This window comes from Epinephelus fuscoguttatus, linkage group LG1, assembly GCF_011397635.1.
Source record: "Epinephelus fuscoguttatus linkage group LG1, E.fuscoguttatus.final_Chr_v1".
NCBI classification, from domain to species: domain Eukaryota; kingdom Metazoa; phylum Chordata; class Actinopteri; order Perciformes; family Serranidae; genus Epinephelus; species Epinephelus fuscoguttatus.
Genome location: NC_064752.1, coordinates 6,357,995 through 6,379,290, shown reverse-complemented (window position 1 = coordinate 6,379,290; position 21,296 = coordinate 6,357,995). Strand labels below are relative to the sequence as shown.

General features: G+C 41.4%; 1 protein-coding gene across 1 annotated transcript in view; it reads right to left on the bottom strand.

Annotated features, from left to right (window-relative positions):
- The window catches only part of rims4 (regulating synaptic membrane exocytosis 4), an 83,439-nt gene that overhangs the window by 34,793 nt on the left and 27,350 nt on the right, over positions 1–21,296 (bottom strand). The gene's annotated exons all lie outside the window — the stretch shown is intronic.

Sequence of the window (21,296 nt, the reverse complement as noted above, 5' to 3'; positions counted from 1 at the left end):
TTAATAGTGGGACACACACACAGGGACACACACACTATTTATGTAAAACGGTAATGCTGTCCGTTTCATAAAGGAGCTTAGTGTGTTTTACTGCCGCTTTTCTGACTGAATAAATGCTAGAATTTATCAAGTGAGTGGATGTAAGGTGAAATCGATCAAATAAACACCTATTTTGGCCTCTCCTTCACCTCCAGAGGGTTTTGTGTTCCTGTGTTACAGCCATGATGTCGTACTCTCTCTTTCTCCACAGACAGTTTCAATCACCTTAATGGAAAGAAAAATGCCTTAGGAAGCTTGGAACACACACACACACACACACACACACACACACACACACACACGAGCAGAGTGCCATGAAGTTAGTGCTGCAGTTATTAAAGAGCGACCTAGAACGGTGCTATTTCTATCGTTCACGTGGGACGGGCTGGTGGCAGATTTGGGTTACTGCTTCTGCTTCCTGACTGGTTCCATAAGATCACTTCTCTCCTGCATTAGTCTGCGAGCAGACGCCGCAGCACTGTCATACATCAACACTACTGTCACTACAGCACAACATAAAGGTCAAGCTTACACTACCTGGGATATTCATGAGCATGTAGTTTACACCTACAGCCTGGGGAGCAGATGAATCTGTGGGCTCATTTCACTTGCTCTGACAGATGCATCTGGTCTCCCTCCTGTTCAAAGACATTTCAACCCAATCACAAGAAAGGCACTGTACGTTTCTGCAAACTACGGATATGTAACATTAGCATGTTATTATATAGGGCAAAGTTTTAGTAACGCCGTGGTTTTGGTTAAGTTTAGGCATAAAAACCACTTGAATATAGTTCGGAAAAGATTATGTTTTTGCTTGAAATACCTGGTTTATGGGGCACAAAACCGACTGAACAGTTTTGCTGTTTGTTGGTCTCGAAGAGTGGTCTGCAGATGTCTCACCCAGGTGTCATGGTACCTGCTATCCCCTTCAACTCCCAATGACAAAGTCAGACCGCACATCACTTTAGAAGCATTGATATGAAACATACAAACGTAACGTATTTATGATTTACAAAAACATTCAATGCCAACATTTTGTTCTGGCGACTGGGCGGCAGACTTAAAGCTGGATTCAGATGGGTTGGGCCAATCACAACTGTTACTATTTTATGGGGTAGGTTTGAAACTATGACTGACAAGTTGTGGAGAATTTGCACTTCACTCAAATATGCAATGACATCCTGTTTCAGCTCACTCACCATCGCACTGGGGACACTACAGCAAGCATAAATCTACACTGTAAAAATAATTTTTAAAAATGGCAATGGCTGCCAAACAAAAATTGTAAATATTTAAGTAAAACACCAATATTGCAATTTAAATTAAGCGCAAAAACAATAAAATTACAACACTTTTTGTTGGCTTTAAAGCAGAATAAAAAAATTAACACTTAGCTGGCAGCCTCCTCATTCTCTCTCCCATAATCACTGGCTATAATCCCTACTGGATATAACATGTGTGGAGATGTCAGTAGCAAAAATGCTTCATGCCAGTCAACCACTGGTGCCTGAGCTTCCCTGCCTCATTAAGTGAAAGTTTATTGTGCACATTTACTGGGTCATGGACCCTACACATTAATTGTTTTCTTTTTTTTTGTGAGCAGTTTTTATTGCAATTTTTATCTTTCATTATTTTTTTCACTTATTTTAATTAAATTAAATCAAATTTAATTCAATTTAATTTTATTATTATTATTATTACTTTTTTTCCTCCCTTAATCAATTTATTTTCACTGTCAGTTGATCTACTAAGGCCAAATTAATACCCATGTTGAAACATGAAACAATAAAAAGGAGGTTAATTAAAGGTATAATATGTAGTTTTTCCACATAAAAATGTCTAAAAACGACTAAACCAATATTATATATTTTGTTTAGTTGTGTACTTTGATTATCAGAAATGTTTCCAACAATTTTCAAACCCAGATAAATATGAAATATTAATATAAGTTACGGACCGTGTCATTAGGTTGCAATGGCGACGTAACTCCAGTTACCATAGTCATTAAATGAAGGAGAAGAAGAAGAAGCAGACCGGATGAGACGTCAGAGAATGAACGTTACTGTTGCTAGGCTAAGCTAACTCGTCATGGATCATGATTATGCACTGACAGTTGCTGCATCTTCTGACACCGAAGCTGTCCCGGTAAACTAGCCGGTAAAACGGAAACATACGGGTCAACCAAGCGATCTCAGAAGAATTTGGGATAAGAAGAGAGCTAAATCAAGGATAAATATTGGTGTGGCCTTTCTGAGATGGAGAGCGCTTCGTGAAAATCTAGGACTACAATTCGACGCCGACCTCACGTGTGTTCTACTAGACAGGTAAGCAGACATCTGGCTGATGTTATCGAAATATTAATCATTTCCACCAGTGTATTGCAAGCACTGCTGCCAGTGGCAGATCTGTATCTGTTATATGACTACAACTCCCATGATCCCGTAACTTTGTGACGTCATCCAACGCCGTCTTATGTTATTGTTTTGGTTTGAGACCCCTAGCGGCAAAAAATTACATATTGCACGTTTAAAAAAAAGTAATATATAGAAATTTTCATTTAAGGTTTTGAAGGAAGTTTTTCCTAAATTATTACACTTTCAATAGAGTGATGTCACTCAAAGTTCTACAGAGAAACGCAGTTATTTTACATATTTTTTTTTCTGAATTATTACAATCTAACATTTTTATTAAAATTGGAAAACAATCAAATAACTGGCGTCAGTGGCTGCCAAACAGAAAACATAAAATTAAGGTAAAATATTGTAATTCAAGCACAAAAACAATTCATTTACAGAAATTAAAGGTTTTGCAACAAAAAAGAAAAATCCCATATAATACAATCAAAACCTATCAATACCGTGATGTCACTAAACTTCCTACAGAGCTTTTATTTTACAGATTTTTCCTGAATGATTCCCATAGTTTCATAAAGAGGAGCGCTGTTGGAACAACCAAGATGGCTGCAGCTGAATTGAAACTTATCGTTTAAGTACTATTTTCAGTGCTGACGGCAGAAACAACAACAGTCATCTACAGTCACATTGATGCTTCACCATCACAGCTCAGCCTGCCAACACTACATCACACTCCGTCGCTCTGATTGGTTGTAGCTCTGTTCGGCTGCACCCAGAGGCAGCCGCTGATAACGCCCCTTGGAAACTGAAGTGAACTGAGAGTTTACAGACTAATTTGCATTTGCCAGGCTGCATTTGGTTCCAAACATTTACCTGACGCTGTCATTCAGAGTGATTTACTGCAAGCTTTAGAGTGGCATAAGCCTCAAACTCCTCGGATTACAAGCAACGAAAACTGGGTCAGGATGCACTTTTAATGAGACCCGGTGAGCAAACAGAACAGCCACATAAAAACCTTTGTAGTTGTAAAGCAAACTTCCTAATCCTAATCTTGCCCTGCGTCCAGATTTACAAGCAACCAAATCTGCTTTGCTCTCAGCCCAGTGTGCACTATTGTAGTAAGAACAGTCTCAAGTCCTTCTTGTCTTCACAAACATCAAACATTCACAGGTCTGCATGAGGTCACACACCTCTCCTGAAACACATTATTTTTCAGTTGAACTCTGTCAGTGATCAGGAAACCTTCCAAACGCCACCAGAACACACAAACACATCTTTGGTTTGTGACTGAAAAGAGACTGGCAGACACTTCGCACTGTGTCCTCGGCCTCACGATGAGCCCCCACATGCTGGAGGATAAATTAACAGAATGACATGCTTCACAGTCTGCAGACAGTGGGCGACTTTAAAAGCCTCAACAATTACCACACCGAGGCTCACTCACGTCAACCTTCTCTGACTGCTTAAAGGAGAAGATCGGGGGCCATATACGGTCCAGAAATGACCTCCAAGTGACCCAGCATGTGTAACTCAAACATACAGGTATAAAACTTGTAAACTATATATTGTATCTAGAAGTAGCTAACAAGTGAGCCATTTGGCATCCCTCTCATCCCATCAGATCAGGCAGGATGTACAAATCAGTGTAGCGACACCACCAATCATATCGTTTACGAAACATCTTCTCATGAGACGCCGTTCGGACCATTTTTAGGAGCTTTCCAAAGCATCTGGGCTAAGGTTGAGTCGTCAAAACATTTATCCTACGTCTTTCCTTCAACACTTCCTTGACCTCGATGGAAAACATCATGAGGTGAGATGTGTGGGAGAGGGCGTTAAGACGGAGAAAGATACAGGTCAAGAGAGATGTGTGACCACAAATATCTTCAACAGTGAAATGATAAAAATTGCTATTTTTTACTACATTTATTTGCATTTGTTCAGTTTGTCAACACCAAAGGCTAAAACAAGGGTTTCGAACATGCTGTGTGTTGCTTAACATGTTTGGCCCATCTACATTTCCTGAGGTCTCATTTATAAAACACTACACAGGATCCATACTAAAAATGTAAGTAGAAACAAAAGCCAAAAATGGTGTGCATTAAAAAATATTCAGCAATTTCTACAATCAGGCTTCCACCTCATCTGCGTCGCCAATTTCCCGTCTCCAAAATGTTCGTAAGTGTGGGTTCAAAGTTTGTCCCATCTGGTCTGTCTTTATACATCGCAAATTTTGTGTCGGACGTGGCGCACGCCTCGTTCAGGCCTCGTTTTGTGCGTGCATAATGTTTATAATAGGGATGTTCCTGGTGACTAAACAAACATTTGAATTAAGACTAATCAACTAGTCTAAAAAAGGAAAACACTCATAAAACAGTCAAAATTTAGCCCAGTTTATTGTCGTGTATTTAAAACATTGTCCCAAAAAAATACTGCGTGCATTCAACAACCGTCGGATTTTAAATGCCGCTGAAGTACGAGACACTTTGCTCCATGCAGTATGAATGTGAACCTGCACATTATCTGACAACAACTTACTTAAAGTTAACAAATAATATAACACCTCAAAAAAACTTTATACTGCTGAATTGCTCTAGATCAAAGTGCTGCCAAACCGTGCTGGTTTTGTGAGAGGATGTAGTATCTGAAGTTCTACATGGTATGTGACGTCCTGGGTCTGATGATCAGTTAGGGGCCCAGGGTCAAGAGGGTATTTATGGCCCAGGTCAAGGATTGGTGAAGTCCAACTAGGGTGTCTCTCTGTCATCTGTTTCATTTTGTCTCACATTTCACAAAAACAACCAACCTATATAAGCAGGGTAGTTGGAGCTGTTATTCAGAGCAGTTCATATTGGCTTCGAACAAACCTTTCTATATACAAGCAAGACGGTGTCAGCGGAGTCTCCTTCATCACCTTCACATCATCGCTAGTTCATAAACAACAAGGACATCTCTCCAATTTCTCACCGTGCTGTTTTAAAACTCCAGTCTACTCGAGCATTACCGCAGGGAGGGGGACTGCTGTCTGACGGCTCTAGTCACTAGTGGCGGACGGCTGCATGACAGTTAGCAGCCTTGTACATGCATAAAACACTGATTAGTTTAACCAACTAATATTTGTGGTGACGACTAGCGAGGGGGCGGACGTTTAATCGTCTACACGTCTAATCGCGTGCATCCCTGGTTTTAAAATCCAACCCAGTTGAATATGTCATTGGATAGCCCTGGTGTTCCAACAATGGAACAAAAACAGTGGTGTTCATGTGTCTTAACTTTTCTCAACAACACAGGTGAAGGTGTGGTTATGTTAAGGGGAAAAAAAAACTTGGTTTTAAGGTTCGGAGAAGATCATGTTTTGGCTTAAAATACCCATGTTTGGTCGTACAAAATCTGCTGGAAAAGCAGGGACAGGTCAGTGGAAAAACACCCAGGTTGAATGCCACAAAGGGTTATCAAAACAGGGCATAGTTAGTTTGTTAGTCTGAAAAAGTCATCAGAAGTTTGGCTGGAGTCTCTCCTCAGTGTAAAGCCATCCACCCTCCCTTCCTGATGACAAAATCAGCTCATATACCCCATCACTTTAGATGTGTTGTTAATAAACATATTAAACGTACAAACGTATCCGTGCTTTACAGAAATGTGCAATGCCGACATTTTCTTCTGGCAACTGAGCTGCAAAATGATGTTAATTGACGAGCACCTGAAATCTCCATTTACTGTGACTTACGAGGGAGCAATGAGAGAGTAAAGGAGGGAGTGATTTCGGACACAGCTTGTGTCACACACACGGTTGCCATGGACATGGATGCTGTTACTACGGTGACCACGCTGGTGCCCAAACCTGCGGTGGGAACACTCTGAGAGCCTTTTAACTTAGAAGCATGTTATTTTCTACATTAGCTTGTGTGTGTGTGTGTGAGAGAGAAACCTACTGTCACCTCTTGTCACCGGTGGCGTATTGAGGCGGAGTAGAGTTACATAACTAATATAGCAAGTGGATAATGGCTGGAGACACATCAGCCACTCTGCTTCGCGGCGACCCTTTCATGGCGCTGATGGGATATTATCTCAGTTCAGTTCAATCCAATTCAACATGCTTTATCTGCAGCAGAGTGAAAGGCAATCTCAGCAGGCAATCAAGATAAAAGATTAAAATTTAGGAGATTGACAGTTTTTCTTATTTACAGCATTTCTACCCTGATTTACTTTCCACATAACGATGCTCCCTCTGTCTCTCTGCCCGTCTGCGTCTTCACATCTCTTTCTATTTCTGTGCTGTAAGCTGCAGTCAGCATCTCGTATCAGTCGCTGTGCCAGATGGTGAGCCCCAAAAATGTCAGGAAACTTGACTGCACATGCACCTTTTTTCAGGCAGAGATAAGGAGACTATTAGCCTGAATGTCTTGGGTTGCGTTTTTAGCATAGACTATGTAATAATGGACGTAGTTGGTGTGATGTCACCCATTGGTTTGTGGACATTTTGAGGCCTCGATTTTGACATTTTGGCCGACACCATCTTGTTTTTTTTTTTTAAGCCAGAAGCTACCATATATTTGGATGAGAGGCTGGAGCTGTGGAGGAGCGAGGGGTCAAGTGGCCCTGCCCTAAAATATGCATAAATGTAGGGCTTCATAAAATGTAAAGGGTTGAGTTATTAAAAAAAGGGGCTGTAAACATGTTTATTTCTGCTGTGAAGTTTAAGGCATTTTAGCATTTATTCATTCCTTTTCCATAACCGCTTATCCTGCTGGAGGTCGCTGAGGGGCTGGAGCCTATCCCAGCTGACACTGGGTGAGAGGCAGGGTACACCCTGGACAGGTCACCAGACTATCACAGGGCTGACACATAGAGACAGACAACCATTCACACTCACATTCACACCTACGGACAATTTAGAGTCACCAGTTAACCTGCATGTCTTTGGACTGTGGGAGGAAGCTGGAGTACCTGGAGGAAACCCACGCTGACACAGGGAGAACATGCAGACTGCACACAGAAGGGCTCCCCCACCCTGGATTCAAACAGGGTACCCTTTTGCTGTGAGGTGACAATGCTCACCACTGCACCACCGTGCTGTCAAAAAATCTGATTGCAAAAAATGTCCTTCAGCTGTTGTAAGAAATCTTGGAGTCTGGTTTGACAGTAATTTAAGTTTTGAGCAGCTCGTCACAAAGCTCATGTTTTTATCATCTTAGAAATATTTCAAAGATATGATCCATTTTAACTTTTTAAAGGCACAGAGACAGTTTTACACACCTTCATCTCTTCTCGCCTGAATTACTGCAACAGACTCGCTTCTTGCCTGAATCAAAAATCTATTAATCGACTCCGGAATGACCAGAAATCAGCTGCTAGAGACGTGATCACATCCCTCCAGTTTCAGCCTCTTCACACTGCCTCCCAGTATGTTTTAGAACAGATTTTAAGATTTGTGGTCTCTCTCCAAGCTACATCTCTGACCTCTTACTACCGTACACACCAGGACGTACTTGGAGGTCCTTGGGCAGAGGTCTTAGTTTGTTCCAGAGTGTTTGCTGTCGAGGAAATCAGGTCACCTCACTAAATGATCTCTTTTATGTCCCTTCTTAAAACATATTTTTGATTTTAGCCTGTCCTTTATTTCCTCAATTTTTATACACTTAAGTGTTTTTATCAGTTCTTTCAAAAGTTGTTGTTTCCATGTGTTTTGACATGTAAAGCACTTTGTAACTCTGCTTTGAAAAGTGCTTTATAAATAAATAAGAAAGATTATAACATGGTGGTGTGTAAAGATTGTCTCTCTTCTGGAGCCAGCATATTTCAAATTATTCTGATAACACATTTTTTTGTTTGTAGGTAAATTAGATAATTTAAAAACAGTCTATATGTTGCTTTTTAAGTAGTGAGCAGTCCAAACTAGCTACAAGTAATGACCCTGAAAAACAAATGTTTACGAGTATAAGAAGAGACAGATGTTTGGACAGCTAGCATCTGCTTGGAAAGCCAAGCCGAATCACTTTTTCCCTCTGTGACCAGCTGTTGTTGTTTATTTGTTTCCAGATGTTTGGGATCTTAAGTTTGGTCCAGTTATTTAAAAATCTAGTAGCTCAGTGTGACTGCGGGCAGAGGAAATATAAAGCAGCTCTCTGTCAACCTGATTTCTCCCCTTTATTTTACCGCACACACAACTCTGGTCCAAGACATGTCAGTTATTCCTACACAGGTCAAACATCTGCGGGGAATAATTCTGTTATTATTACTGTTGCTAAAGGTTGAACACCGATATCTTAAAATCTGATTAAATATGAGCAGGAGCATCTCTTCCAATCTGTTCTTCGTGCACTTAAAAAGTAAAATCCCACCAGACTCCAAAATAGCCCACTGTGTTTGTGGCGAATGTAGTTCACAGCATGTGATGTGGAGCACCCACTGTGATGTAGCACAAAAACTGTCTGATGTGACGCATAAAAGTTGTGATGTAGCAATCAGAGAGCCAGGACTCATTAGTTTGTCTCCCAGCAGAGGGATATTAATGAAAGCAGAACACACACAAAAATAGCTGCTCCCCATTCAGCCAACTTATCTGGCCAACAGACAGACAGACAGACAGACAGACAGACAGACAGACGTAGGTCATACCCTGTGGCCTACATGACTCAAAACACAGATACAGCCTCAGGACGTCTACAGAGATGTACATCACACTATGAACGTACTATAAAGCCAATATTTTCCAGCAGCTTTGCCATAAATGTTCCCGTCAGGATGTGCAATATTGAAATAAAACTAAATCTACTTGTGTTGTGCAGAAACTTTTAGTATACATATATGGTCAGATAAAGACTTTTAATAGGTCACTGTGAAGACCGAGTCACAGTTTGTGTGTCCGCATGTCCTTGATGGTCCGATTTGGTCTATGTGACGTTAGTCCCGTCATCCACCCATGTCCGCTGGCGTCTGAACGGACCTGTATGTGCACTGTGACCACTGTGTAAATGTCCCACTGTATTTTCTACAGTGACATTACTGCGCGCATGGAAATGTTTACATTACTGAAAGCAATTTTAAGGACTAACTTTAAATATTTGAAGTTAATCATTAAAGCATAAATCACCTGGAAAGCTGGTGCTGCTCCACATAATTTAAAAGGTAACTTAGCCTACACAGAGCGGTGGTAATGTCCGTGCAGCTGCAGACGGGTGCGGCTGGATGGTTGATGTGTACATGCTGATTTGGGTGCTATCAGAGCCAATCTGCACATCACTATGGATTAATGATCAACTCAGTCAATAAAAACGACCCGTCCTGTGTTTGGAGTGTATGTCGCTGACAGAAAGAAAGAAAGAAAGAAAAGGGGAAAAACAAAGATAGAAAAGCAGTGTACACCTCACATATTTATTTCTCACAGTTGCGCACACGTTTGGCTGGCATGCAGAAGCACCGTCTGTGCGTCTGTGTGTCTGTGCGTCGAGGGTGCGAGCAGCAGCTTCAGCTGCTCAGGTAGAGAGGCTTAGCCCGGTGTGTTTTTTCGCTGATTCGGTTCTGGAGGCTCTCTGCTGGTACACTGGAGACGAGGATCAAGCAGTTTGTCTCACTCGGGATAGATTGTGCTTTTTTGGTTCATAGTTTTTGACTGACGTGCGATTTATTCGCGTTTAGAGGGAATTATTTTTACCGGATAATGGAAACGTGGGCACAGTTATCTATATAAAATACACAGACTAACTAACCAACTGATTGCCTAACATAAACAACTGAAAACTGAAAAAAAATTGTTTGCACCGTTGGCTCCGGTAAGGGAAAGCATGAGGGAAAGCGGCTGGTCATGCACAAAAAAACGGAAGTTAATCACTATTTACTTCCGTGTTTGAAAATAAGGTGGATATGACAACAGAGTGGAAAAACTGAATTTCCCCTCAGGGATTTAATAAAGTATGTCTTCTTCTTCTTCTTTTTTCTTAAAATTGGCAGTTGTGGTTTTTAGCCTCATAGATATACGTGTTAGAAGGGGCCTGCCACCCCTACTATTGAGTTCAAAGGCTGTTATTGGCCCATTAAATGGTGGTTTGCATATCCAACGTAGTGAAACGGGTGCTGCTCCATTTCACTTTTGTTAGGTACAAAAACTACATAGTTAGGTTGACATCAGAAACAACTGTCTCCAGTTAAAATACTTCAGTGTTAACTTTCGTTTCACACAGGACCAGGCTTGTGGTCTTATTAGTTTAAGTAGTCTACTGCAGCACGTGGTGGACATTAACTTTTAGAGTTTCTCAGCATTTCCTTTTCCTGTTCATTTATCAGTGAAGCTCGTCTTCTCTGGTCTAATTCTACTAATAAAAACCAGCTGTCCAACAGATTATAATTCTGAGACAGTAGGAAGAAAAATCTCATCAACCTTTGACTCCCCTGACCATAAACAGATCCTGATTTATGTGGCGTCTGGTCTACTTAAGCAATCAGTGACATCAATCAACTCACGACTCACACCTTAGTCACATTAACTTGTAGACAGACAGTCTAAGAACATCCTCACTGAGACAGACAGACTGGCTGAGAGGATGAAAAGGAGGCAAGACAAAGAGGTATGAAATATATGCCTAAATAATAGACCTCCTTGTTTCTGTAGTTGAGGATGTGGAGAGTTAAAACGTGGCCATTTCATCATTTATTCCAGCTCTCTACATAAACAACACCTACCCCAGCCAACATTTGGAGCAGGATTTTTTCCAAGCCTCCTGACAGCACTGCAAATACATCCATTTCCAGCACAGCGGGGGGGTTATAGTGGGAATCAAACAAGTCTTAACCCTATACGGTGAACTGTAGCATCATACAGGCTTCTGTCTCTCTCCTTGGGATGCTTTTTCATTTGAAACCTTTTATAAAGTTTAAAGACTCTCAACTTCACACACATCTGAGGCTCTATTTGCCTCTCATGTCATGCTGAGAGCTTGTGACGTTTATCCCTTCGCCCACCCACCCTCTGGTACCTCCATACTGAGTTTGTCACAAAAGCTAACGAAGACAGTCAGGGTACATCTCCTCCTGTGGGTGACGTAGGTAACGAGATGAAACATCACGATGCATTGTATCTTGACCTAATTTCACACACCCAGTCTTTGTGAGAACACGTCTAAAAATGCTTCTTGGGGTGAGATACAGAATACTTTCCTCTTCCTAAATATTACTGTACACATTAGAGCCCTCCTGTTTGCACGTCCCAGCTTGTCTCTATTTGTTATCAACTTTTTCTATCTGTCATCTCTCAACGCAGCGAGCCGTCACTCCCTTCCTTGTATCATCATTGACTCAAACCTTTTTTAATCCATCCCATTCCTGACTCAAACTGAGGCAATGCTGTGCTGGGAAAGGGCCAGGCAATGCTGCACATCCGAACCGCCACGGATGAATAAATGGTTAAATAAAATAAAATGGATGTACTGCAATATCCAGTGAGTGAAATTGCTCTGTCACCGTCAGCCCATTCATTACAGAAAGAGAGAAAATCTGGCATAAGGTGCTTGTCAGAGCAAGATAGAGGAGAAAGAGGATCCTGGGAGGCGCTGAAAGAGTTGCATTTATTTGAAAAATGACTTTCCCGTGGAGGTGCTACAGCCGATGACGAGGGATGACTAAGGCTGGAGATGAATAAGAAGCTGCTTTTTGAAACCTCTTGGTACCACAAACGACGGGCAGCGCAGAACGTTGCCGGCCGGAAGACAGAGCTAATTACTTTATTGGTAGATAAGCATTTTTTAACCTCTCTCCAAATGAAGGGTACACAGTGCTATTTCTGAACACCTGGGAGCTACTGTACCAATTATAGTCGCAGACTTCTGCAGTCGACAGAGGAGAGTCAGGGTGTAAATGCTTTGTGCAAGGACACATCAAGATTGATGGACACAGCCAGGGGTTAGATTTTTCCAGCTGGTTCTTAATGCCAAACAGATAAAGATGGCAAACCATCAGGTGACAATGAGAGCATGAACCAAGTCCTGATTAGTCCAGAACATGTATGTCCAATGCAGGATAGTAACTCAAGTTTTAGTACTTTGTAAGTGCCTTAACATGCTGGTCTTTTACCATCTCAGGGTGCTTTCACACCTGCCCTGTTTGGTTTGGGCAAGTTCGTTTGGGCAGGTGTGAACACAGCAATCACACTCAGATGTGCACCAAAACAACTATTACAAACAAACTCTGGTGCGGTTGGTTTGTAGTGAGAAGGTGTTCCGACCTGGATGTGAAGCAACTGCAGTCACATGACACATTGTTTGGGTTAAACATGAGCATGTTACAGTCCTGGAGGATTATTAATGTGCATCTCCTCCTGTACTGCCTTAATATGCACATTCAGCACATCCAATGCATCAAAACATTGTTTTCTAGTTGGAGCCACGCCTCGTTTTCAAACTGTATGCTTTGACTAAAATGAACAATGACAGCAATATAGTCCACGATGAGCAGCGCTAAAATCAACCTGCGTAGTTGTCCCTCCATTGTGACATTAGAAAGTGTCACATTTATCTTGCAAGTGTACTCTTCTTCAACGTTTGCTTTACTTCCTGGATTTTTCCCACATGGAAATTCTGACCAATCAAGAGCAGCTTTCTCACACAAGGCATTTGATCTGGTCCTCTTGTAAATGCTGCCGTGAGAACACGAACCAACTCTAGGCAACAAACCAAAGTTTTGTTCATCAGAATCAGAACTTGATCCACTATTTCTATGTTTTAAATCTGACACATCACTGTCTTGCACCTCTCTCTCTGCCCTCATCCTGTCTGCCTCACCTTGATGATGTAATGCACGTAATTGTAGTCTTTTCACCGTGATTCATTTCCTCCCCCTTCAGAAGTGCGCTCTGTAGCTCCAGCAAAAGCTGAGAGTGAAATGTTATTTTCATCTGGCATTGTGTCCTTACGCTACTTCAGATGTCTCCAAGACATCTGAAGTAGGAAGTAGGTACGTTAAAGATTTCAAAATTTCTACTCCATTACTTTTCAAAGGCAAGTAATGTACTTTTTACTGCATTATATTTGTCTGACCACAGTTCTTCCTACTGTGTTGATGTTAAATGTTTGTGATAAACTGATGGATGAAGTGTTCCTTTCTTCATGTGTTGAGAAAATTCTCCAACTACAGGAACCACTGAAGGATACTTCTTATAATTCTCTATTCTTTACATCAGAGCGACTGTACCAAATCACAATTCCCCTCGGGCATCAATAAAGTATTTCTGATTTTACTTAAGTAAGGTCTTTAGTGCTGAACCTTTACTTGTAGTGGAATATTTTCAATGTGCCTTCAGAGAATGTTATCGGTTTTGGCCGACAGTAAGTAGTAACTGTCTCTTCCAGTACATGTCATGGTGTTAGCTGCAAGTTTTAAACAGTACCTGCCAGTAGAACAACAGTAATGCCATTTTATGTTTTATGTTCATGTGCTGCTACATGCACTAGATGTTTTAGGTTTTGCAGCATTAAAATAAACCTAAAAAATAAAGGTTTACCTGGTTAAGAAGTGTTTCAATGCAGTTTGTGTGTACAGTATGTTCTTGCATGTATAGGATGACCATATTTTGATTTCCAAAAAAGAGGACACTCGGCAGGCCACGACATAGCCTACTTAAATGATACTCGCAGTTTACTCAAAGATGCCTTATCATTTTAATATATTTAAAATTTATATGTATGGATAGAAAATTCAATTATATTACAAAATAATATCTCTCAAAGACAGAAATTCAGATAGGCCCCAGTAGGGGACACATAGGCTACACACACTAGAGTGTGGCGATCCGAGCCCGACGGTACCCGACTGGTCGGCCGGGTTTGGTCAAAAATGTAGCTATAAATTGTATTCGGGCTCGGGTCGGATTCGGTCAGCTTTCAGTGAAAATGTAGTGTAAAAATAAATAAAATCCTATTGTCTGTCCTGTTTATTGCTTGGGCACTGTTATTTACATGACAACACCTGAACATAACACACACAGACACACATTGGCTGTTTGTTTCTACCTCTCTCCTCTCTGGAAGCCTCGGACCTCCAGCCGCCCGCCTCCGCCTTGATTAAATGCTGAAAATAAAATAAAAGAGGGAGACAGGTTTTTCCTATTTTATTTTATTTTCTTTCATGTCTCCATCTCCTCTCACTGGAAGCGTTGGACCTCCCGCCTCCCGCTCCCATCTCAAACACGGAGGTCTCCCTCTCCGCAGCTGAGCACCCACGGCGCACGACCGGCCTGTTAAATAGCCTGTAACTGTAACCACTGTGTGACACAAACTCAGTGCTTTGGTCATTAAATAATGTCGGGCTCGGTCGGGTTCGGACAGAAATATGCTGCCCGTGCTGCACTCTAACACACACACACACACACACACACACACACAAACACACGGAAAACCGGACATTATCATCAGTTTATAAAAACCCCCCGGACGCCCCGGACGGGACGTGACAAGTGGACATGTCCGGGCAAAAGAGGAAAGAGGACGTTTGGTCAGCCTATGCATGTACTGTACTGCCATCAAATCATCATTCGTTCCTCCTTGCTGCCACAGAAAATGTCCCTGAGTGGATGTTTCCCCTCGTCTCCACTCTGGAGGGTAAATGGAGTCTCCCAGTGATGTGGGGAAAGTTATTGAGCGGGCCTGCAGCTGCCAATACTCTGGTTAAACCTATGTATTGATTGTACATTTCTGTCATAAAAATCTTCATTCATCATTGGTTCATTAATGACCTTTTAACCTGCTGCACTGAGATTGACCTGCTGTGTGCTTTAAACACACACACACACACACACACACACACACACACACACACACACACGGTACTTCAGTCTGATCATTCATGTATTTCATCTGTTATTAGAAGGTTATGGCTCATATATAATGTACAACATACATTTGCTGCAATAAACCATGAAATAAATGCAGAGAAATGAAAATGTCAAACTGGTAACATCTAATAGGATCAGATTAATCTGATTAGAACATCAGCAATTCAATCCTCAAATGATTCAATACTGCATTACCCAACATTAACATGCTGATGTTTGGCAGCTTCGGCTTTTGCCGTATTAACCATGTGTGTATTAGCATGCTAATATCAGCTAATTTAATAAGCAGAAACTGTTTCCTGTGAAAACAGAAGTGTATTTTGAAAATGTAACGAGAGTAAATTGGCCTGTTGTCACTGGGCGTCAGAAGGGGTACCTAGCAGGTCATATTTTGACAGGTAGGGCAACTGACCAAGTGTTGATATTATACATGTTAGGAGTGAGAGTGTGTTGCGAAAACACACCATGCAGCAGTGAAGTGCTGCATGCAGCTAGCAGCCATGCAACCTCTACAGAAAGCTGCAGCAGCTGCTTCAAGCAGCAGCCGATTGATTCTGTGGTGATGTGTGGCCAAACTAAAAGCTGAGGAAAGCAGCCAGTCACTAACCAGACTTGAGTGACTCCAGTGACATGTTGTTTACAAAATGTAAATATTACAGTGAGCTGTATTTTGCTTCTGATTGCTGTGTTTTCAGCAAAAGGTTGGAGACAAAGGCAACATTACTGTTTATCTGACAGGAAGTAAACACTAGCTTTGTCAGTCCCTCCAGGAACACGCGGCAAAAAAAACCTTGAATTTGCAGCCAATTTTCTCAAAAATTGCAACATATTTATGTGATTTTTTTGCAGGAAACTGTGGCAAATTACAAAAATTGCAGCTAATGACAAAAGGAGAAAGAAATTGTGATTTTTTTTAAATCTACTAGCTCCAAAAAAATAAGTCATGTAATCACTTGCTATGATAATCATACTAAATATTACAAAAATAGCTGCAAATGTTTCTTATAGTTCTCTTCTTTAGTTTTATTGAATTAGTTTCAAAACATGGACTCCAATAATGTTGCAAAACATCCTGAGTGAATATTGTAGCTCTCAAACCAGACAATGTGACAGTAAAACAACATGTAAGCTACATCTTCTGTAAACATAACATTTTAATACATTCAACACATATTGTCTGCATTTAAACAGTTCAAGTTCTTATGTCAGTACAGAACGTTTCTCCATACTGCAATGCCATTAGCGCGGGAGCATATCTATGTTTCCCGGGTTCTATGTTCCCCACTTAACCCTGCAAAAAAGGTTCTGTGTTCCCCACTGACACAAAAAAGGTTCTATGTTCCCCACTTCCACAAAAAAGGTTCTATGTTTCCCGGGTTCTATGTTCCCCACTTACACAAAAAAGGTTCTGTGTTCCCCACTTACACAAAAAAGGTTCTATGTTTCCTGGGTTCTTTGTTCCCCGCTTACACAAAAAGGTTCTGTGTTAACCGCTTACACGAAAAAGGTTCTGTGTTCCCCACTGACACAAAAAAGGTTCTATGTTCCCCGGGTTCTATGTTCCCCGCTTACACAAAAAAGGTTCTATGTTTCCTGGGTTCTATGTTCCCCAACTTACACAAAAAAGGTTCTGTGTTCCCCACTTACACAAAAAAGGTTCTATGTTTCCCAGGTTCTTTGTTCCCCGCTTACACAAAAAAGGTTCTGTGTTAACCGCTTACACAAAAAAGGTTCTGTGTTCCCCACTTACACAAAAAAGGTTCTATGTTCCCCACTTACACAAAAAAGGTTCTATGTTTCCCGGGTTCTTTGTTCCCCGCTTACACAAAAAAGGTTCTGTGTTAACCGCTTACACAAAAAAGGTTCTGTGTTCCCCACTTACACAAAAAAGGTTCTATGTTTCCCGGGTTCTTTGTTCCCCGCTTACACAAAAAAGGTTCTGTGTTAACCGCTTACACGAAAAAGGTTCTGTGTTCCCCACTTACACAAAAAAGGTTCTGTGTTTCCCACTTACACAAAAAAGGTTCTATGCTCTCCGCTTACACAAAAAGGTTCTGTGTTAACCGCTTACACGAAAAAGGTTCTGTGTCCCCACTTACACAAAAAAGGTTCTATGTTCCCTGCTTACATAAAAAAGGTTCTATGTTCCCCACTTACACAAAAAGGTTCTGTGTTAACCACTTACACAAAAAAGGTTCTATGTTCCCCGCTTACACGAAAAAGGTTCTGTGTTCCCCACTTACACAAAAAAGGTTCTGTGTTCCCCACTTACACAAAAAAGGTTCTATGTTTCCCGGGTTCTATGTTCCCCGCTTACACAAAAAAGGTTCTGTGTTCCCCACTGACACAAAAAAGGTTCTATGTTCCCCACTTCCACAAAAAAGGTTCTATGTTTCCCGGGTTCTATGTTCCCCACTTACACAAAAAAGGTTCTGTGTTCCCCACTTACACAAAAAAGGTTCTATGTTCCCCACTTACACAAAAAAGGTTCTATGTTTCCCGGGTTCTTTGTTCCTCGCTTACACAAAAAAGGTTCTGTGTTAACCGCTTACACGAAAAAGGTTCTGTGTTCCCCACTTACACAAAAAAGGTTCTGTGTTCCCCACTTACACAAAAAAGGTTCTGTGTTTCCCGGGTTCTATGTTCCCCGCTTACACAAAAAAGGTTCTATGTTTCCCGGGTTCTATGTTCCCCAACTTACACAAAAAAGGTTTTGTGTTCCCCACTTACACAAAAAAGGTTCTATGTTCCCCACTTACACAAAAAAGGTTCTATGTTTCCCGGGTTCTTTGTTCCCCGCTTACACAAAAAAGGTTCTGTGTTAACCGCTTACACAAAAAAGGTTCTGTGTTCCCCACTTACACAAAAAAGGTTCTATGTTTCCCGGGTTCTTTGTTCCCCAACTTACACAAAAAAAGGTTCTGTGTTAACCGCTTACACGAAAAAGGTTCTGTGTTCCCCGCTTACACGAAAAAGGTTCTGTGTTCCCCACTTACACAAAAAAGGTTCTGTGTTTCCCACTTACACAAAAAAGGTTCTATGTTCTCCGCTTACACAAAAAAGGTTCTGTGTTAACCGCTTACACGAAAAAGGTTCTATGTTCCCCACTTACACGAAAAAGGTTTTGTGTTAACCGCTTACGCGAAAAAGGTTCTGTGTCCCCACTTACACAAAAAAGGTTCTATGTTCCCTGCTTACATAAAAAAGGTTCTATGTTCCCCGCTTACACAAAAAAGGTTCTGTGTTAACCCCTTACACGAAAAAGGTTCTGTGTTCCCACTTACACAAAAAAGGTTCTATGTTCCCCGCTTACACAAAAAAGGTTCTGTGTTAACCACTTACACGAAAAAGGTTCTGTGTTCCCACTTACACAACAAAGGTTCTATGTTGCCCTCTTACACAAAAAAGGTTCTATGTTCCCTGCTTACACAAAAAAGGTTCTATGTTCCCCGCTTACACAAAAAAGGTTCTATGTTCCCCGCTTACACAAAAAAGGTTCTATGTTCCCCACTTACACAAAAAAGGTTCTATGTTCCCTGCTTACACAAAAAAGGTTCTATGTTTCCCGCTCGGGAAACATAGGGATGACCCCATTATTAGTGCGACTTGATGACACGTCTGATGACATTTCAAATGACGTCACATGCGACTTCTGATCAGCCGCAAAATGCAGAAAAACATGGAAAAATCGTGGGACTTTTGAAAAATTGCTAGCCCCTGCAAATATTGCGGACTTTTGTTGAATGTGCATTAATTATTGCGATCGCAAGATTTTCTGGAGGGACTGCTTTGTACATATTGTTAACAGAATTTTTTTTTTTTTGATCACTTTGATAATCACCCCAGTGTCTCAGATCAGTAGTTCCCAACTGGTGGGTCGTGATCCATAAGTGTGTCGCAGGTTCATTCTGAATGGACCACAAGTGACTTTATTTTCAGAGCGCTGCTAATGCTAGGACACTATGGCTTTTTTTTTTTTTTTTTTTTTTTTACACTCGGCGTCAGAAGAGCTGCCAAAAATTAACGTGACTGACTCACACCGTAGTAAGCAGTAAAAATCTGTAAAGCTCACTGCCCTCCTCATTAACTTGATGGTACTTTTCTTCATTTTAGTACCCTGCTAGGATCAATATAGACAAAATGAATGCTGAATACTATCAACAATATGTTCAAAGCTAAATGTGAAGAATCAAGTAACTAATTTAAGGATTAAAAAGCACTGTGAGGTCGGAGGTGAAGGTGACATTACTGTAGAGTTTAAGTAAACAGATGTGCAGCGTCACACCACAGTGTGCTGATCAATGAAGGTCAATAAAGGGGACAAATAACCCACTTTTAATCTCCTTAAGCGACTCTTTATTAGGTCAGCTGAACACAAAATTAAATGTAACCACAGGTTGTGAGCTGGTCATGAATCTGTAACACCGTGAGGACACTGGCTGAGCCTCATCAGCGTCTCCTTCCCTGAAACCTCCTCTGGGATGTGGCGGCAGCAGGGAGGATGTGAGGACGCTGACGTCAGGATGTTTATACATTATTTACTTACACTGGCTTACATATCTCCAGTGCATATCATTTCCATACAAATTGGTGTGTCTTATTACTTTGATTTAAATACAACAGGACACTGCAGTCTGATATATAATGCATATTTGTAGGACAAACTTTGAGTGGGTGAAAGAGGTGGCTGTATGCTGATGGAGAGACAACGAGATACAGACAAAGAGAAGAGGGAGAGACTGTAGAAAAAAAATCTGTCAAGACACAAAAAAGGAGACAGAATTAAAAATAAGGAGACAGAGTGTGAGCGACGGGAACAAGAGAGAAAGAGGAGATACAGATAGAAAGATAAAATAAAGCGTCTGACAGCGCTGAGTGCGATAATAAAAGAGAGGAAAAAAAGAAAGACCACATACTTGGCTCCTCCGAACATTAAATACTGTCACTGAGGCCGTACAACAAACTGTTTTCCAGAGAATTACGACGCTGATATTTATCTTCATTGTGAGACAGAAGAGACCCCATAAAATAAACTGTCCTCTTCCAATACTTGATTAAGCCAAAGACGCCTCAAATGGGTAGTTTATAACCACGAAGAGAAGTCCGATCACGCTCAGCTTTTAACTGAATTCTCAACCACAGATAATTACTGTGATAAAATGGGAGCGAAGCAGCACAAAGTAGTCCGAAGTGGCTAATTTAAAGATTCTGTGTGTGACATTCAGAGCATTGACGCAGCCACAACCACTGTCTGCTACGTAAAGATACAGTGGAGTGATGGTGTCCTGAGCGAACAATGAAGTCTCGCTACCTCTGTGTGTGCTGTAATCCAAACTCCTCTGTGGTTTGTTGTGGTGTGCTGGTCCACACATGCATTTTAGTGCCTGTGTGTATCCCATTGGCTAGCCCATCTCCACCTCTTTGCACCTCTTAAACGGAGATTACCGCTGATATCTGGGTGGGGTTGTTGCGGAGGTGTGGCAAAGGATGTTCAGGCTGTTCTTGCTCATTGTTCGTATTTATACCTACGAAAATCAATCTACTCTGACTTGTATATAACCCACACAATCATGAGTCAGGAGGCTGTGATCACATGACCTATGAAGGGTAAGTCTAAAGTCTAAAAGTCTAAGTCTAGACCTCTGCACATGGAGGTGGACCAGGTCAAACAAAGATGTTCCAGAAGATCCAGAAGACTGCTGTGCACATCCAGTGTGAAACCAAAAGTCAAGTTCGGAACATGTATGAGTGTAAAACCTGAATTTCTACTGTTCAAAAATATATATTTTATATGTTCTATATTTTTCACATTTATTACAAGCTAAGGGCAGACATGGTTCCTTGCGCCGCTTCTTCTTCTGTTCACGTTTCAACAGTCTGTCATCTCGTGCACGACAGGTTTGGCGGAGCAGGCTACGCCCCTCGGTCCATGGCGATGCAGCGTGCAGATGCCGATCACTGCTCTACACTGTATGTTGCACACATGTCTCCACTGCTGGGGAAGCAGGAGCAAACACTGTCAACCATGTTGCCTCCTCTTTCTCTCGTTTTCCGTCCCCCTCTCACACGTGGCCTCTCTCCTC